We start from the raw sequence: 13,633 nt of genomic DNA, 5'->3' as shown, positions 1-13,633 counted from the left end.
TGATTGATTGATTAATTTTTTGGACCAAATTCATTTGTTAATAGTAAATATTAACATATTATAATATTAAATATCCATTTTTTGTAAACGGAAAATTAATATTAAATCCAACAGAATATTAATATTAAATCCAACGGTTATTCGTTATCCGTTTTCCGTTTTTGTAACGGAAAATTAAGTTTCCTCCTCGTTATTAATTCCCGGTTTATTGTTGCGTAAATAGCCATTTATGTTGTGACATTTATGTTATGGCCGTTTTACGTAAACATCCCTTCTGAAGAGTTGCACCTCTTCAATTTGAGCTCAACATTGGCTATAAATAGCAGTCCATTCTCTCAAATTTTCCATACGAATATCTGAGTTCTCCTCTTTTCTTCTGCATTGTTTTAACTTCCAAGAAAGCAGCAGTAAGTGTGATTTGCTACTGATCTTTGTGTTCGCTGAAACACTGGGGTTTGAAGTACCGCTACACCAGTGTGTAATTCGTTCTATCATGGGAGGAAATAATCCACAACCTTGGGTACTAGGAAGGGATTAAATTCCTTAAGGAAACACTGTGAATTCAGTGGGCTCGGATTAAATTTCGTTTCTATTTTTCATTTCTGTTTATACGTTATTTTATATTATCCAGAATTATTTTACAAATACAGGATAATAACAGATTGTTATTCCACCCTCAATGTGTGATAGAATAATTACATTGCGGGATTAATTAATCCTGAGATTACTAGTCCCTAATTTAAAATTTCTACCCAACACGGAATAAAATAATGGCATCTAATCCAGGAATTATTTAACCTATCCCACATACCAAATAACCCCTTAGGGTCGGTTGGTGCATAAGATAAGAATAATAATTTCGGGATAAAATGAAAGAAGGGGTGATTTAGTTCGCGGTCTACTTATGCAATAATTAATAATACATGCGTATTATACAAGGATTGCCTATTCTAAGGGTGTCTATAAATAGTCTTATCTAGATATTAATAAATATTTTTATTTCGCATTCTATCATACATAAATATACGTATATTGATTTCAATATAAGTGATGCAGTATTACTAAACACGCTTATTATTTTGTATTAAACTCTACATAAGTTATACAAAATTTAGTTTAACCAAATACTTGAAAAGTATAACTATATGGAGATTATATGAGTAATACAGAAATCTGTATCTTTGGGCTAAAAAAAAACCAAATATGTATCTCTGATTTGTTAAAATAAATTAAAGACTTCATTATCTATTTCGAAAACAGATACTAATTTCTCAAATTTATTATTAGGAATTCACAATTTTACTATCGAATGTTAATGTCCATTAGAAAAATCAATAACCTACCCTATTGAGATGTCCCCTTTATAATTTAGTTGGTTCAACATTGTTCTTCATTAATACGAACTAGTATAGAAACTGTACAATGTGCGGATAATATTAAAAATATTAATCGTGTCGAATTTTGATCTAACTTAATATTTACTGTAAGGGGTTTCTGATTGCATACTTACTTTAATAATAAAAGGGGTTCTCATTACCTTGTCAAAAAATGAACTTGAAATTAGATTACTTCCCAAACACAAAATTAGGCAAATTAAATTACTAACTTTTCCAAATAGATTATAAGTAATCTTGATTACTATATTTCTATCAACTAAAAGTTCATAGCAAGTCTTTTGCTTCCCTATAAATACATTGGTAAAAACAACAGTTAAATTGCAAGAAATACCAATAGTAACAGAAGTCATAAATTAATTCTAGTGTTATCACAATATTGGAAGAGAATGGAGAAGGCAACATTCCTAAAGGTTTTCTGGGTGTCCTTTTTGCTTATTTCGTTAGGTAAATAAATACTCGCTTCGTTTTGTCTATATTCATTTTTATAGGCCACATATCCAACAATAGGGGTAAAGTTTGTGTATTCAGTATTTACCATCCTTTTCAGATCCCATTTATAAGATTATACTAAGTTTGTTGTTGGTATAATTTCAAGAGTAATGTTAAAATTTTCAAATTCAGTAAGGTAGCAGACCATTTACCCAATTAAATTTGGGATAATTTCACATAAATACAACTCACATACCTGACTTGCAACATAATAGCCTAGATACCACTTTGCAAATCTATACCCCAAAAATAATAGGCTAATTCCCGAAAGACAGCTTATTTTGCTCCCTCTGTATACAACCAGTTGTTTTCATTCTCTTGATTTTCTTTGATTATTAAGCATTTGATAAAAAAAAATGCAAATCAGCCACAACGCAACTCAAAAATCCTGAATAATACGTATTATCTGAAGCAATCCAACAAGATAAAAGAAAAATAAAAACTTGGTAAATGAATTGTAGAATCCCTCCAACGCTCATACAACACATTACACGAGAAAGAAGAAGAGAAGGAAGTGTCAAACTTCTGTACAGGCCTCTTACACACTAACAATGTATATACATCCTTATAAACTGAAAAAATATATAATTATACAATATTATACACAATTATACAATACTGTATAACTTGTATAAACATGTATAATAGTGTATAAGAGGTTTTTGTATATCCATATACACAATTATACACTAGAATATGTTGGGCTAAACTAGCCCAAAGACACTCTTAACATGGTGTGATATTTTCCGTTTTGGGCCAAGCCCGCACGATTTTTCCCAAAAGGCCTCACACCATTAAGAGATCCCTACACCTTATATGTAGACTCCCAATCTTTTCAGCTACCAATGTGGTACTTTGTTCGCACGCCCAACAATCTCCCCCTCGAACTAAGTTCCACGTGGCCCATTACCACGATCAACGGGTCAATTTTCGAGATTACTGTGTGTCACCCACATTGTTAGAGTATTATGGCAACCGAAGCCCGCAACTAGCTTCTTCTTGTGTGCGTGCCGCCCCGCACCATCACTCCGCCATCTCCATACTCGTCCCACTGAACCTAGGCTCTGATACTAGTTGTTGGGCTAAACTAGCCCAAAGACACTCTTAACATGGTGTGATATTGTCCGCTTTGGGCCAAGCCCGCACGATTTTTCCCAAAAGGCCTCACACCATTAAGAGATCCCTACACCTTATATGTAGACTCCCAATCTTTTCACCTACCAATGTGGTACTTTGTTCGCACACCCATACAGTGTTGATACAAACTGCTACATAGTTATGATTTTTATCCAAACCCAATTTCAGATTCGAGACTTCAAGGTCATAATAATAATGACCAGAACTTCAAACTTCAAAATCTTCCAACATTAGTGGTTATTTTTTGGTGCAAATCAAGTTTGAGAGCTATTTATTTTCAGATCTGTGTGTATTTTCATGTTTCTTTCAAAAATCTTCAATATTCTTCTGCTTGCCACCATGGACGACGGAGTAGGAGCCCGAGCCTTCTTCGAGCCATTAATGGCAGAACTGCGTGGGGGTTAGAGGAGGGGGGAATAGCGGGGGTTAGGTTAAGAGAGGATGAGGGATCTATGTGGGTTAGAAAGAAAGAAGTGAGAGGCGGTAAGAGAGAAGGGAATGAAGAAAGAAGAAAATAATAAAAACCCTAAAAGTATGTCTTTAATAGTGGGCTAAAGGCCGAGAAGTTTCTTTCAAGTTATATACAACATGGGCTAAATAGGGTAAGAACTTTAAATGTAGGCCATTTTCGGTTGGGCTGTAATTCTTTCATTAAATTTCTTATTATCGCCTTTAAATTTTTTTTTTAAAAATAATCAACAACTAATTAGTTCTTCGCATTTGTTTCTATTCATATTCAACAACTTAGTAAATAGTAATTCGCATTTTTTACTGTTCATAAAAAGTTCAAAAGTTACTGTTAAGATTCAAAGATCTTCTTGGTTTCTTTTTGCACTATATACCTCAACTTTTTTCTTTTTTTTGAAGGAAATAGAGATAGTTAAGTTTTTATTCTTTTTGGAGATGAACTTTAAAAAAAAAAATGATTCCAATTAAATATCACACATACATGCTAAAACAGCATGATAAGTAATATTTTCATATCTAGCAATTTGTACTTTCACAAAATTTAGTAATTTGCGTTTTAATTACTTATGATTAATCTAATTAGTATTTTTGTTTTCCCAATAACTTATTCAACAATGTCAATTGGTGTTAATTAGGGCAAGCAAGCAATGGGCATGTGTGCAATGAAGATGACGACTGCACTGAACAAATGTATTGCATATATGGAACTCCAGCATGTTACGTGAAAACACACAAGTGCTACTGTAAAATTCCTTCATATCCACCTACTTATAATGAACCAGAGGATCTCGAGAACGATCGAGACTGAAAAAAAAGCAGTCCGATACACAAAATATTTCGTATTTACGATGGATTTGAGAAAAAGCGCACCCTTGAGGTGTAATGTAAACAAAGTTATTTATGTATTTGTCATCATTTAGAATGATTAATAAAAGTGCCCTATCTTCATTCTTTTGGAATACGATCCACTCTTTTGGGTTGGCACAACATTGCATTTTATACCATAAATGTCTCCAAATTAAAGATAATTACAAATAATTCTTGCGTACCAAACATTATTAGTAATTTAAAAAGTAAGGTAAATTATCTATTATATTGGGTTAAAGTATATTTGTAGCATAAAAAATTACACAATTAGTGTATAAAAAATCCTTTAAAAAGGGTATAGGCTACTAGAATACAAAGGCGGAGGCGCTCTTGACCAAGGATATCATCACGAAAAATTATATTATATAGATAGATAAAAAAAAATTATTTATGTATATATACTATATAACGATGAATGCTCTTGCCTTATTCATGTATTTTTTCCTTTATCTTGTGATTCTCCTTAATAAAAATTCTGGTTCGAACATTGAGGGTGGGGATGGGTGAAGAATTTTGAATCTCTGCTAGTACTCTGCATAATATTGTTTTTTAAAAAAAATTATCAAATTACACCTCATAGATTCAAAGCAAAGGTGTTATAACTTCTAGACTAAAAAGAAAGAAAATAAAAGATGTCTTCTACATTATAATAATACTTCTAAAATAAGGAAAGTGCACAAAAACCGAATTTTGAGATCGTTGTACGTTAAAGTTCAAATTATATTGCAAGTTTATTCATTTCGGATATAATTTCAAACATTCGTGATAGAAGTAACAAAATTCGCACCTGAAGTTATAAATTTTATTTGAAATTGAGAGGTCACATAGATGAATGAACTTCAACCAATTGTGACTGAAATTAAGTACTTTTGTCTGCACTTCAACTGCATATGACTGAAGTGCAATAATTTTTGCCTGCATCAACATATGACCGAAGTGTACAAAATATAAATTGAATGAATCTCGAAAAATACACAAATAAAAAAATATCGAAATTGAAAAACGAGCGCAAAATCATAGCCATTTAATGTTTCAATCGTTTTCAACTAGCTTTATTCCTATTGCTAGTTTACTATCTTATTGACTTATGATTTAAAACTTTGAATTAGATAATATTAAGATACTAATATTATAAGACAAATAAAATTTTTTTCACCAACTGTTCGGTACCAAGGATGTGCCGAGGCCCAGGCTAGCACCTGGGCCAGTCTACCCAGCCTAGTACCTTGTTTGGCCCAACCTCCCTCTCCGGTATCCCCCCTCCAAGCCCCCACTTGGGTCCAACCGGACAATTCTCGTATGTGTTTTAACCAGGCCGAACCATTCCAAAAATGACCAACTATGCCCGGTTGACATGCTTAGGTCAAAGAGTCAATAGATTTACGGAAAAGGGCTAAAATTGTCCTTGAACTATTCGAAATAGCTCAAAAATACCATCTGTTATTTTTGGTACCAAATATATCCCTGTCGTTTATGTTTTGGACCACAAATGCCCCTTAAACCGTTAGTCTTGCCATTGAAGCTGACATGGCAGTCCAATTGGGTTAGATTTGCTTACATGGCCATCCACCTAAGCAATCCAGCATGGCAAAAATTAGTTTTGCGGAAAAATTATTTTTCCGGAAATTTTTATTAAAATACAAAATCAACATTTATTCCGAAAAAGTAAAAAAATTGGAAAAATTATTTATTTCGGAATTTTGTTGTTAAAATCAAAATCAACACTTATTTCGAAAATAGTAAAATATTTTCGGAAAAATTATTTATTTCGGATTTTTTTTAATTAAAATACTAAATCAAAATCTAAATTTTTAGATGCTGTTATAGCTTCACAAAAAGCACACCTCAACTGTAAGTATCAATTGGTTCATCTGAAGTTCTTATAAGTTTTGGAGTTTTCAAATTTTCAAAAATTCCGAAATTCAACTTCAAGTGAAGTTAAAAATTTATCGTCGAACACTTATTTCGGAAAAAGTAAAAAAAATTTCCGGAACAATATATTAAAGCACGTTCCAAAAATTATTTTGTATATTATATATAATATTTTAATAAATAAATAATTTTTTCAGAAATATTTTTCTATTTTCGGAATAAGTGTTGATTTTATATTTTAATAACAAAATTCAGAAATAAATAATTATTCCGGAAATTATTTACTTTTTTCGGAATAAAAGTTGATTTTGTATTTTAATAAATATTTCCGGAACAATAATTTTTCCGAAAAAATAATTTTGCCATGCTGGTTTGCTTAGGTGGATGGCCATGTAAGCAAATCAAACCCAGTTGGACTGGCATGTCAGCTTCAATGGCAAGACTAACGGTTTAAGGGGCATTTGTGGTCCAAAACATAGACGGCAAGGATATTTTTGGTACCAAAAACAAACGGGGGATATTTTTGAGCTATTTCAAATAGTTCAAGGACATTTTTGACCCTTTTCCGATAGATTACGGAAATGGGAAGGACATAAATTTGTTTGACTATTTTAATGAGTCCATTAGAAACGAATCTGAATTTAGATTACTTGTCAAACATGAAGGAAAATTATAAATGACTCACTTTCCAAAGTATTTCTTGCCAACAAGATTGTGTTACCTTAGCCTTAGATTTAATTCTTTAATTTATGGGAAAGAAATAAAGTTGTTTATCTTAGTTACTATTTCTCTATCAATTGCAAATTTGGTACAGGTGTATTTCTTCCCTATAAATACATTGCTAAAACCAACACGTAAGACATCAAAAATAACAATCATACAGTTATTGGAATACTACCACAAAACTTGGAACAGAATGGAGAAAGCAACATTCGTAAAGATTTTCTTGGTCTCTTTTTTACTTATTTTGTTCGGTAGGCAATTTCGATTTATTCTACCAATATTATGTTGTTAATTTTTTTTCTTTTCAATAAATTATTCAATAACGTTTATATATGTTGGTAGGACAATCAAGTAATGCCGCGTTCTCATGCTCTAAGGATGCCGATTGCCCAATAAAATGCATAGATGCAGATGTCAAATGTGACTTGACTACACATCTGTGCCATTGTCGTCCAAAACACCCTCCAACAACTAATAGCAAAGGAGCAAAAAGAGTTCATAAGACAATTCGGGACTGATTTTTGTTCGTTATTATTCTGCAAATTGAATTATGATTTGTGGTTTTATTTCCTCTCGTTTTCATAAGTAATAAGGTTCAATAAAGATCCCTTATATTCAAAATTGTAAACTAGCCAAGCCTAGCTTCAGACTTTTATTCAAATTGCCATTCAAACTTTAGCAATTTTAACTTCGGACCCCAAAGACTTTTGAAGTCTCAAACGTCTGTCCCTTAGATCTGAAGTTGATTCCAAAACGGCTAAATATTAAATACTTTTTAATTTTCGGCTTTTCTTTAAACAACGGTCTTCTGAATGGCTATTTGTGCACTTGCCCCAAAAATATTTTAAATTTGTTTACTCTTAAAAATGAGTAATAATTAAATTTGTACACGGTTTAAAGGACGGTGATTTAGTTCAATACAAATGATCTGATAATAGCAAATAATTAAAGTAAAGAGAGAATAAACGATCAAACCAATCGCAACGGAACAATCAAGCCTGATTTTAAGTTGAACACTGAAAAGTGGCTCCGATCTAACTCTCGATATGAGCTCGATTGTAAATAAAGAAGAGAGTAACTGAGGAACACTTTAAATAATAGTTAAAAGACAAAATGAACATTTATTCCTTTGATATGTCAACAATGGTTTAGAATGAAACCGTTTCCCCTTTATATAGTAGGGGAATTTAAATTCGAGTACAAGGCTAAAAAAAGGAAAAAATCTTCTTTTCGGTAAATGCCGATCCACAATTGATATCGAATAGAATTTGTGTCGTAATATCCGGTTGAGGGTGGATATGACGACTCCCTGCTTTTCATGCTCAATCGTTTCTCTTTTTCCTTGGTCTCGAAACTTCATTTGGTCCAGATCCGTCGTTTAGCCGTGCCTGATCCTAAATGCACCGTGCATCGCCCCGAGCTCAGAAACGAGGGACCCTTCGGCTTCACTCTAGGTTGCTCCAGATCATTCTTCTCTCTCGTTCCTCTATTGGGGAATCGGGGGTAACATGATCCCCAATTTTACCCGTACACAAATAGTCGCCCAACGTTTTGGAGAGCAGATTTATCGAAGCAACGAGAAGTGATTAATTGACCTCGATTCTTTCTTTCGTACACTACAGACGGGTTGACATGTCAGTGAAACGTCCCATCAGTCGCGTTGTTCTGACTTTAGACACGTGTTAGCCGCCGGATAACCGCCCTCGAATGCAAAACGTCATACATTAATTTCCTCTTCTCTATAAAAGCTTCGCTCCCCTTTTCACCTTTTTACATTGTTTTTCATATCCCCATAGCTTCATCCTCTCATTGTCACACCCCTTTTTAACCTCACTAATCCTCCTAAAAATAAATAAAAAAGATTTATAAAGCTAAAAAGGATTTTCAAATTTGAAAGTGACAAAAAGATTGCGTTTCGAAGGATTTTCAGAGTCACCACCTGACATTTGGTTTCGGTGTGCCAGGTCACCGTTTTTAAATAATAATTTTCCTTCAGAACACATGTGACTCTTAAACCAGTTTGCACCAGAGTTCTAGAGGGATTCATTTGACTCGGGTAGAAAGTGTTAGGCATTCCCCGAGTCCCGTAAAAATGACGGTTGCTTACTCGATCTAGTTGGTTTTTAAAATATTCAAATTGAGGTAAAAAAAAATAGAAAAAGAAAAATAAACACACAAGAGGCTCAAGGTCGTCCCCACCTAATAAAAGAAAAATAAAGATAAAATGAAAATAGAAATACTACGAGTTCTACTTTCGGCCTCCAAATACAAATACTTCGGGGCATACCCCAGATAAAAATATATACAAACTTAGCGGGGCATTCCCCGGATAATAACAAAAAGAAACGACCTCTCACCTCAAAATGAAATAAAGAAAGCCTAAGATTTGCCTACCCGGGTGTGGTTGGCCTTCACATGCTACTAGCGATTGAAGCAATAAAAATAAAACTAAACAAAACATTCTTCTAATTTCTGTTTCGAGTTAAGTGTCCAAACCCCACGACCTAATACTTGTTTTAACCCAATTCAATTAATAAGTTGATTTAATTCTGGAGTTACCAAAATATTAGTCAAAATGCCTTAAACATCTATCTCTTAATGAATAATTGAAATAGGCGATTGAAACTCATTCTAAACATCAAACTTATCCAAACAGATTCGCCAAACAACATACAAACAAATGAGCAGCAGCAAAATGCGTAACAAATATCACCAAGGCACTCAAAATAGAGCAATCATATGCTAACTCATAGCATCAACGAAACAAAGCAAGGATAGACTAAGGAAACGATGGAATCATGACATTAATTAAGCAAAACAGAATAGAAGAAAGAAGAAATCAACCTCAAATGAATCTGAAAATTAATTGTGAGGCAGTGTTGAACTCAAAAATGCGACGAACCTCGATTCGGCGGCTGGAACCGGAGATCGAACGAATAAAACTCCAACCTCAAGAAACTGGAATTAAAAAGTTTAACCGTGGCACTGGTGAACTTGTCAATGGTGAAACACTTGAAGTTGATTCAGTTGCTTTGGCTATTGTCTACTGCAGATATGTTCCTCACTGCCCTTTAAATCAAGTGAAGGAAAATTACAAAGAAGAGGAAAACCCCAGAATTTCCATCGATTTCGTTCTCCTCTTTTAGGCGATGCGGCTGCTTATCCCTCTCGTTCGCTGGTCGTTAATGGGGTTCTTGCCCTGTTTTGGTGTTTGTTATGTCCAGGCGTGTGACAGGGGTTTTTGGTGTGGGAAGTGGCTGATTACTGTGGGGTGAAGAAGGAAAGAAGAAGAAGTGGCGATGGGTGGCAACTAGTTTTGAAGAAGGGAGGTGGTGCTCCGCCGGCGGTTCTAAGGTGAAGACGGGATGGTTGCTGATAGCTGAAGTGGGGTGTGGTCGGCGATTTGGTGGTGTCGGTTAAAGGTGACGGCCGTGTTGTTTGAGTGGAGTGACGGCTGGAAGGGTGGTCTAGGGTTTGGGATCTTTAGCGGTTCAAGAAGAAGAAGCTGATGGGGGTCCTTCTTTTGTCTCTTAGGTTTTTTTAATTAATCTAAGACGGGAATGGGTAAATGGGCTTGAATTTAGGAAATTGGGTTGGGTCCATGTCTTTTGGGTTTAAATTTAGGCTAAGAAGACCAAATAATATAATATATCTATAAAAATATCAAAATCACTCTTAATTAGAATAAACTACTAAAATAAAACTAAATACTAAAAGTGAAACTATTTTTGTATTTTCAAATGTTATAATAAAGTAAAAAGTGGGAAAAATAGACTTAAGTCACGGTAAATTTAAAATACTATAAATATAAATATACTAATATACTTTAAACTAAAGATGAAAATATTTTTGTAGTTTTTTTTAGTTTTTAAGATAAAATAAAGCAAAGAAGTTTAAAATAACCAAAATAAAAATATTGGACCTAAAATAAATATATAAAAGCTAAAATGTGTAAAATCTCGGGAGGGTAAAAAATTACATGTCTACAGCTGCCCCTCTTTGACTGGAAACACGAATAGTTTTCAGACAAAGAACGACGAGGGTTTTTTGACCCGACCCTTATGTAGAGAGACCAAAAACTAAAAGAAAGGAGAATGTGACCGAGCCCTGGTATCTGAGCTACCTACATATCCTTGGCTATAAATGAATCAGGCCACGTGTAGTTCAGAAGTGAGTAAAGCGAAGTAGTATACTGAGGTGGAGAGCCGCTTGGAGTGCCGTCGAGGTTCCGGTCCGCGATCCGGTTATTACATCAAATCAAAATCTAAAAGAACTAAGCAAGCCTATCAGCTATGAGTTACAAGATCCTATCTATAAGTCCACTGAAACTTGATCTTGAGTCTTGAATGGTTCTTCATGCAGACTTTTGAGTTGAACCTTGATGCTTGCTAGCTGCAGGTGCTGATTCATTCTTCCACTACTTCTTCGAATCAAGACCGGACATGCAGTGCTCGTAACTTCAACCATGTCTTGAGCAGTTCACATCTTTCATCTGCTTCTGCATTTGGATTTACTTCTTCTTCTTCTCTCTCTCTCTCTCTTTTTTTTTTGGATTGAGACTTGTTCTCTTGGTCATCTCGGACTGTTGACTCGCATTCTTGAGGTGAGCTTCTGCCACTTCTAATTCATGAATTCTGAAATGACTTTCCTCGTTCTCTAGGTGGGCGCCTGCTACTGACTTGAAATTTGAAGTAACTCTGAAAAGAACTCCCTCGTTCTCCAGGTGGGCGCCTGCAATCAAAACAACAAAACAAACAAAATTTTCTGCCCTAGTCTGCACTAGGAAGATTTCTGAGTTGTTAGCAAAACTTTAAGTCACCTATGCTATAGATGCAATGATGAAAGTAAAACTAAAGACTCGACTAGGATGTGCATCTCCTAGGGATGAACTCAAACGACTCAAACTAGGAAGTGCGTCTCCTAGGGATGAAACTTAAATGAACCAAACTAAGAAGTGCGTCTCCTAAGGATAAAAATCTAATGACTCAAACTAGGAAGTGTGTCTCCTAGGGATGAAACTTGAATGAACCAAACTAGGAAGTGCGTCTCCTAGGGGTAAAACTCGACTGACTTAAACTAGGAAGTGCGTCTCCTATGGGTGAAACTTGAATGAACTAAAACTAGGAAGTGCATCTCCTAGGGGTAAAAATCTCAATTTAGGAAGTGCGTCTCCTAAACAGTATAACTGAAAAACCCAGACTAGGAAGTGCGTCTCCTAGGGGTGAAACTTCAATGACTCAAACTAGAAAGTGCATCTCCTAGGAATGAACTTAAATGACCCAAAACTAGGAAGTGCGTCTCCAAGGGGTAAAATCTCAATTTAGGAAGTGCGTCTCCTAAAATAAAAATATAACCTGAAAGACCCAAACTAGGAAGTGCGTCTCCTAGGGGTAAACCTTTAATGACCCAAACTAGGAAGTGCGTCTCCTAGGGATAAACTTAAATGACTCAAACTAGGAAGTGCGTCTCCTAGGGGTAAAATCAATGACTCAAACTAGGAAGTGCGTCTCCTAGGGATGAACTTAAATGACTCAAACTAGGAAGTGCGTCTCCTAGGAATGAACTTAAATGACCCAAATTAGAAAGTGCATCTCCTAGGGATAAAATCAATGACTCAAACTAGGAAGTGCGTCTCCTAGGGATGAACTTAAATGACCCAAACTAGGAAGTGTGTCTCCTAGGGGTAAAATCTCAATTTAGGAAGTTGTCTCCTAAACAGTGTAAGCTGAAAAACCCAGACTAGGAAGTGCATCTCCTAGGGGTGAAACTTCAATGACTCAAACTAGGAAGTGCGTCTCCTAGGAATGAACTTAAATGACCCAAACTAGGAAGTGCATCTCCTAGGGGTGGAATCTCAATTTAGAAAGTGTGTCTCCGTAAAACANGGCATTACACCTGAAAATTCAAGCTTTGATATGAACATAGCTTTCATCCCTGTTTCAGACAAAGAAAACTTGTGAGTTTAAAACATGGTGGTTAGTTTGTGGCCTTGATTACGAGGGCAATTTCTCTTGCACTTGTCATGATCAACTTGGACTTCAACTTGGGAGACAGTGCTTGTTATCGGTCAACCATTTTTCCGAACAACCCTTATCACAAGAAATTTTCATGATTCGTTCATGTCTAATACCTTATGCCTGATGCATTGCACTCGTGTTCTAACATTCACCAAATCTTTGCATTTTACATCAATCCCAAAGAACATCTATTATCACCAACTCAGTGCACACATTATTCTCCTGTTTCTTATGCCAATTTGATGTGCTTTCCAGACTCGATTTTGTGTGATTAAAAAGCTGGTAGCAGATTTTGAAGTCATTTCTCATTTGTTTCGACAAAAATAGACTCAAAAGGGATTCAAACAAAACAAGAGGAACAAAATAAGGAGAAAAACGAGAAGAGATGGTATCTAACAAGAAAACATTTTTACCCAGGAAAAAGAACAAAGTAGAAACTAATCTAATTTGAAGGCCATCTCCACTGACCATGACATGTATTTTGGATTAAGCGGCCTAATCTGTCAGAAGAGTCTAATCTTCAACTCTTGTTATGCCTCTAAGTTGTGAAACTAGGCTTCAACACTCCAATTGTCCTATTTGATCCACGATCCTCAGTCGACTTGTAGTGCCTTGAAGGATTTTGACCATCAAGCCTCTCTCATTTTGCTCTTTTTCTCAACT

The sequence above is a fragment of the Nicotiana attenuata genome, chromosome 9, assembly GCF_001879085.1.
Source record: "Nicotiana attenuata strain UT chromosome 9, NIATTr2, whole genome shotgun sequence".
NCBI classification, from domain to species: domain Eukaryota; kingdom Viridiplantae; phylum Streptophyta; class Magnoliopsida; order Solanales; family Solanaceae; genus Nicotiana; species Nicotiana attenuata.
The sequence above is the reverse complement of the archived record's forward strand: the minus strand, read 5'-3'. Positions refer to the sequence as shown.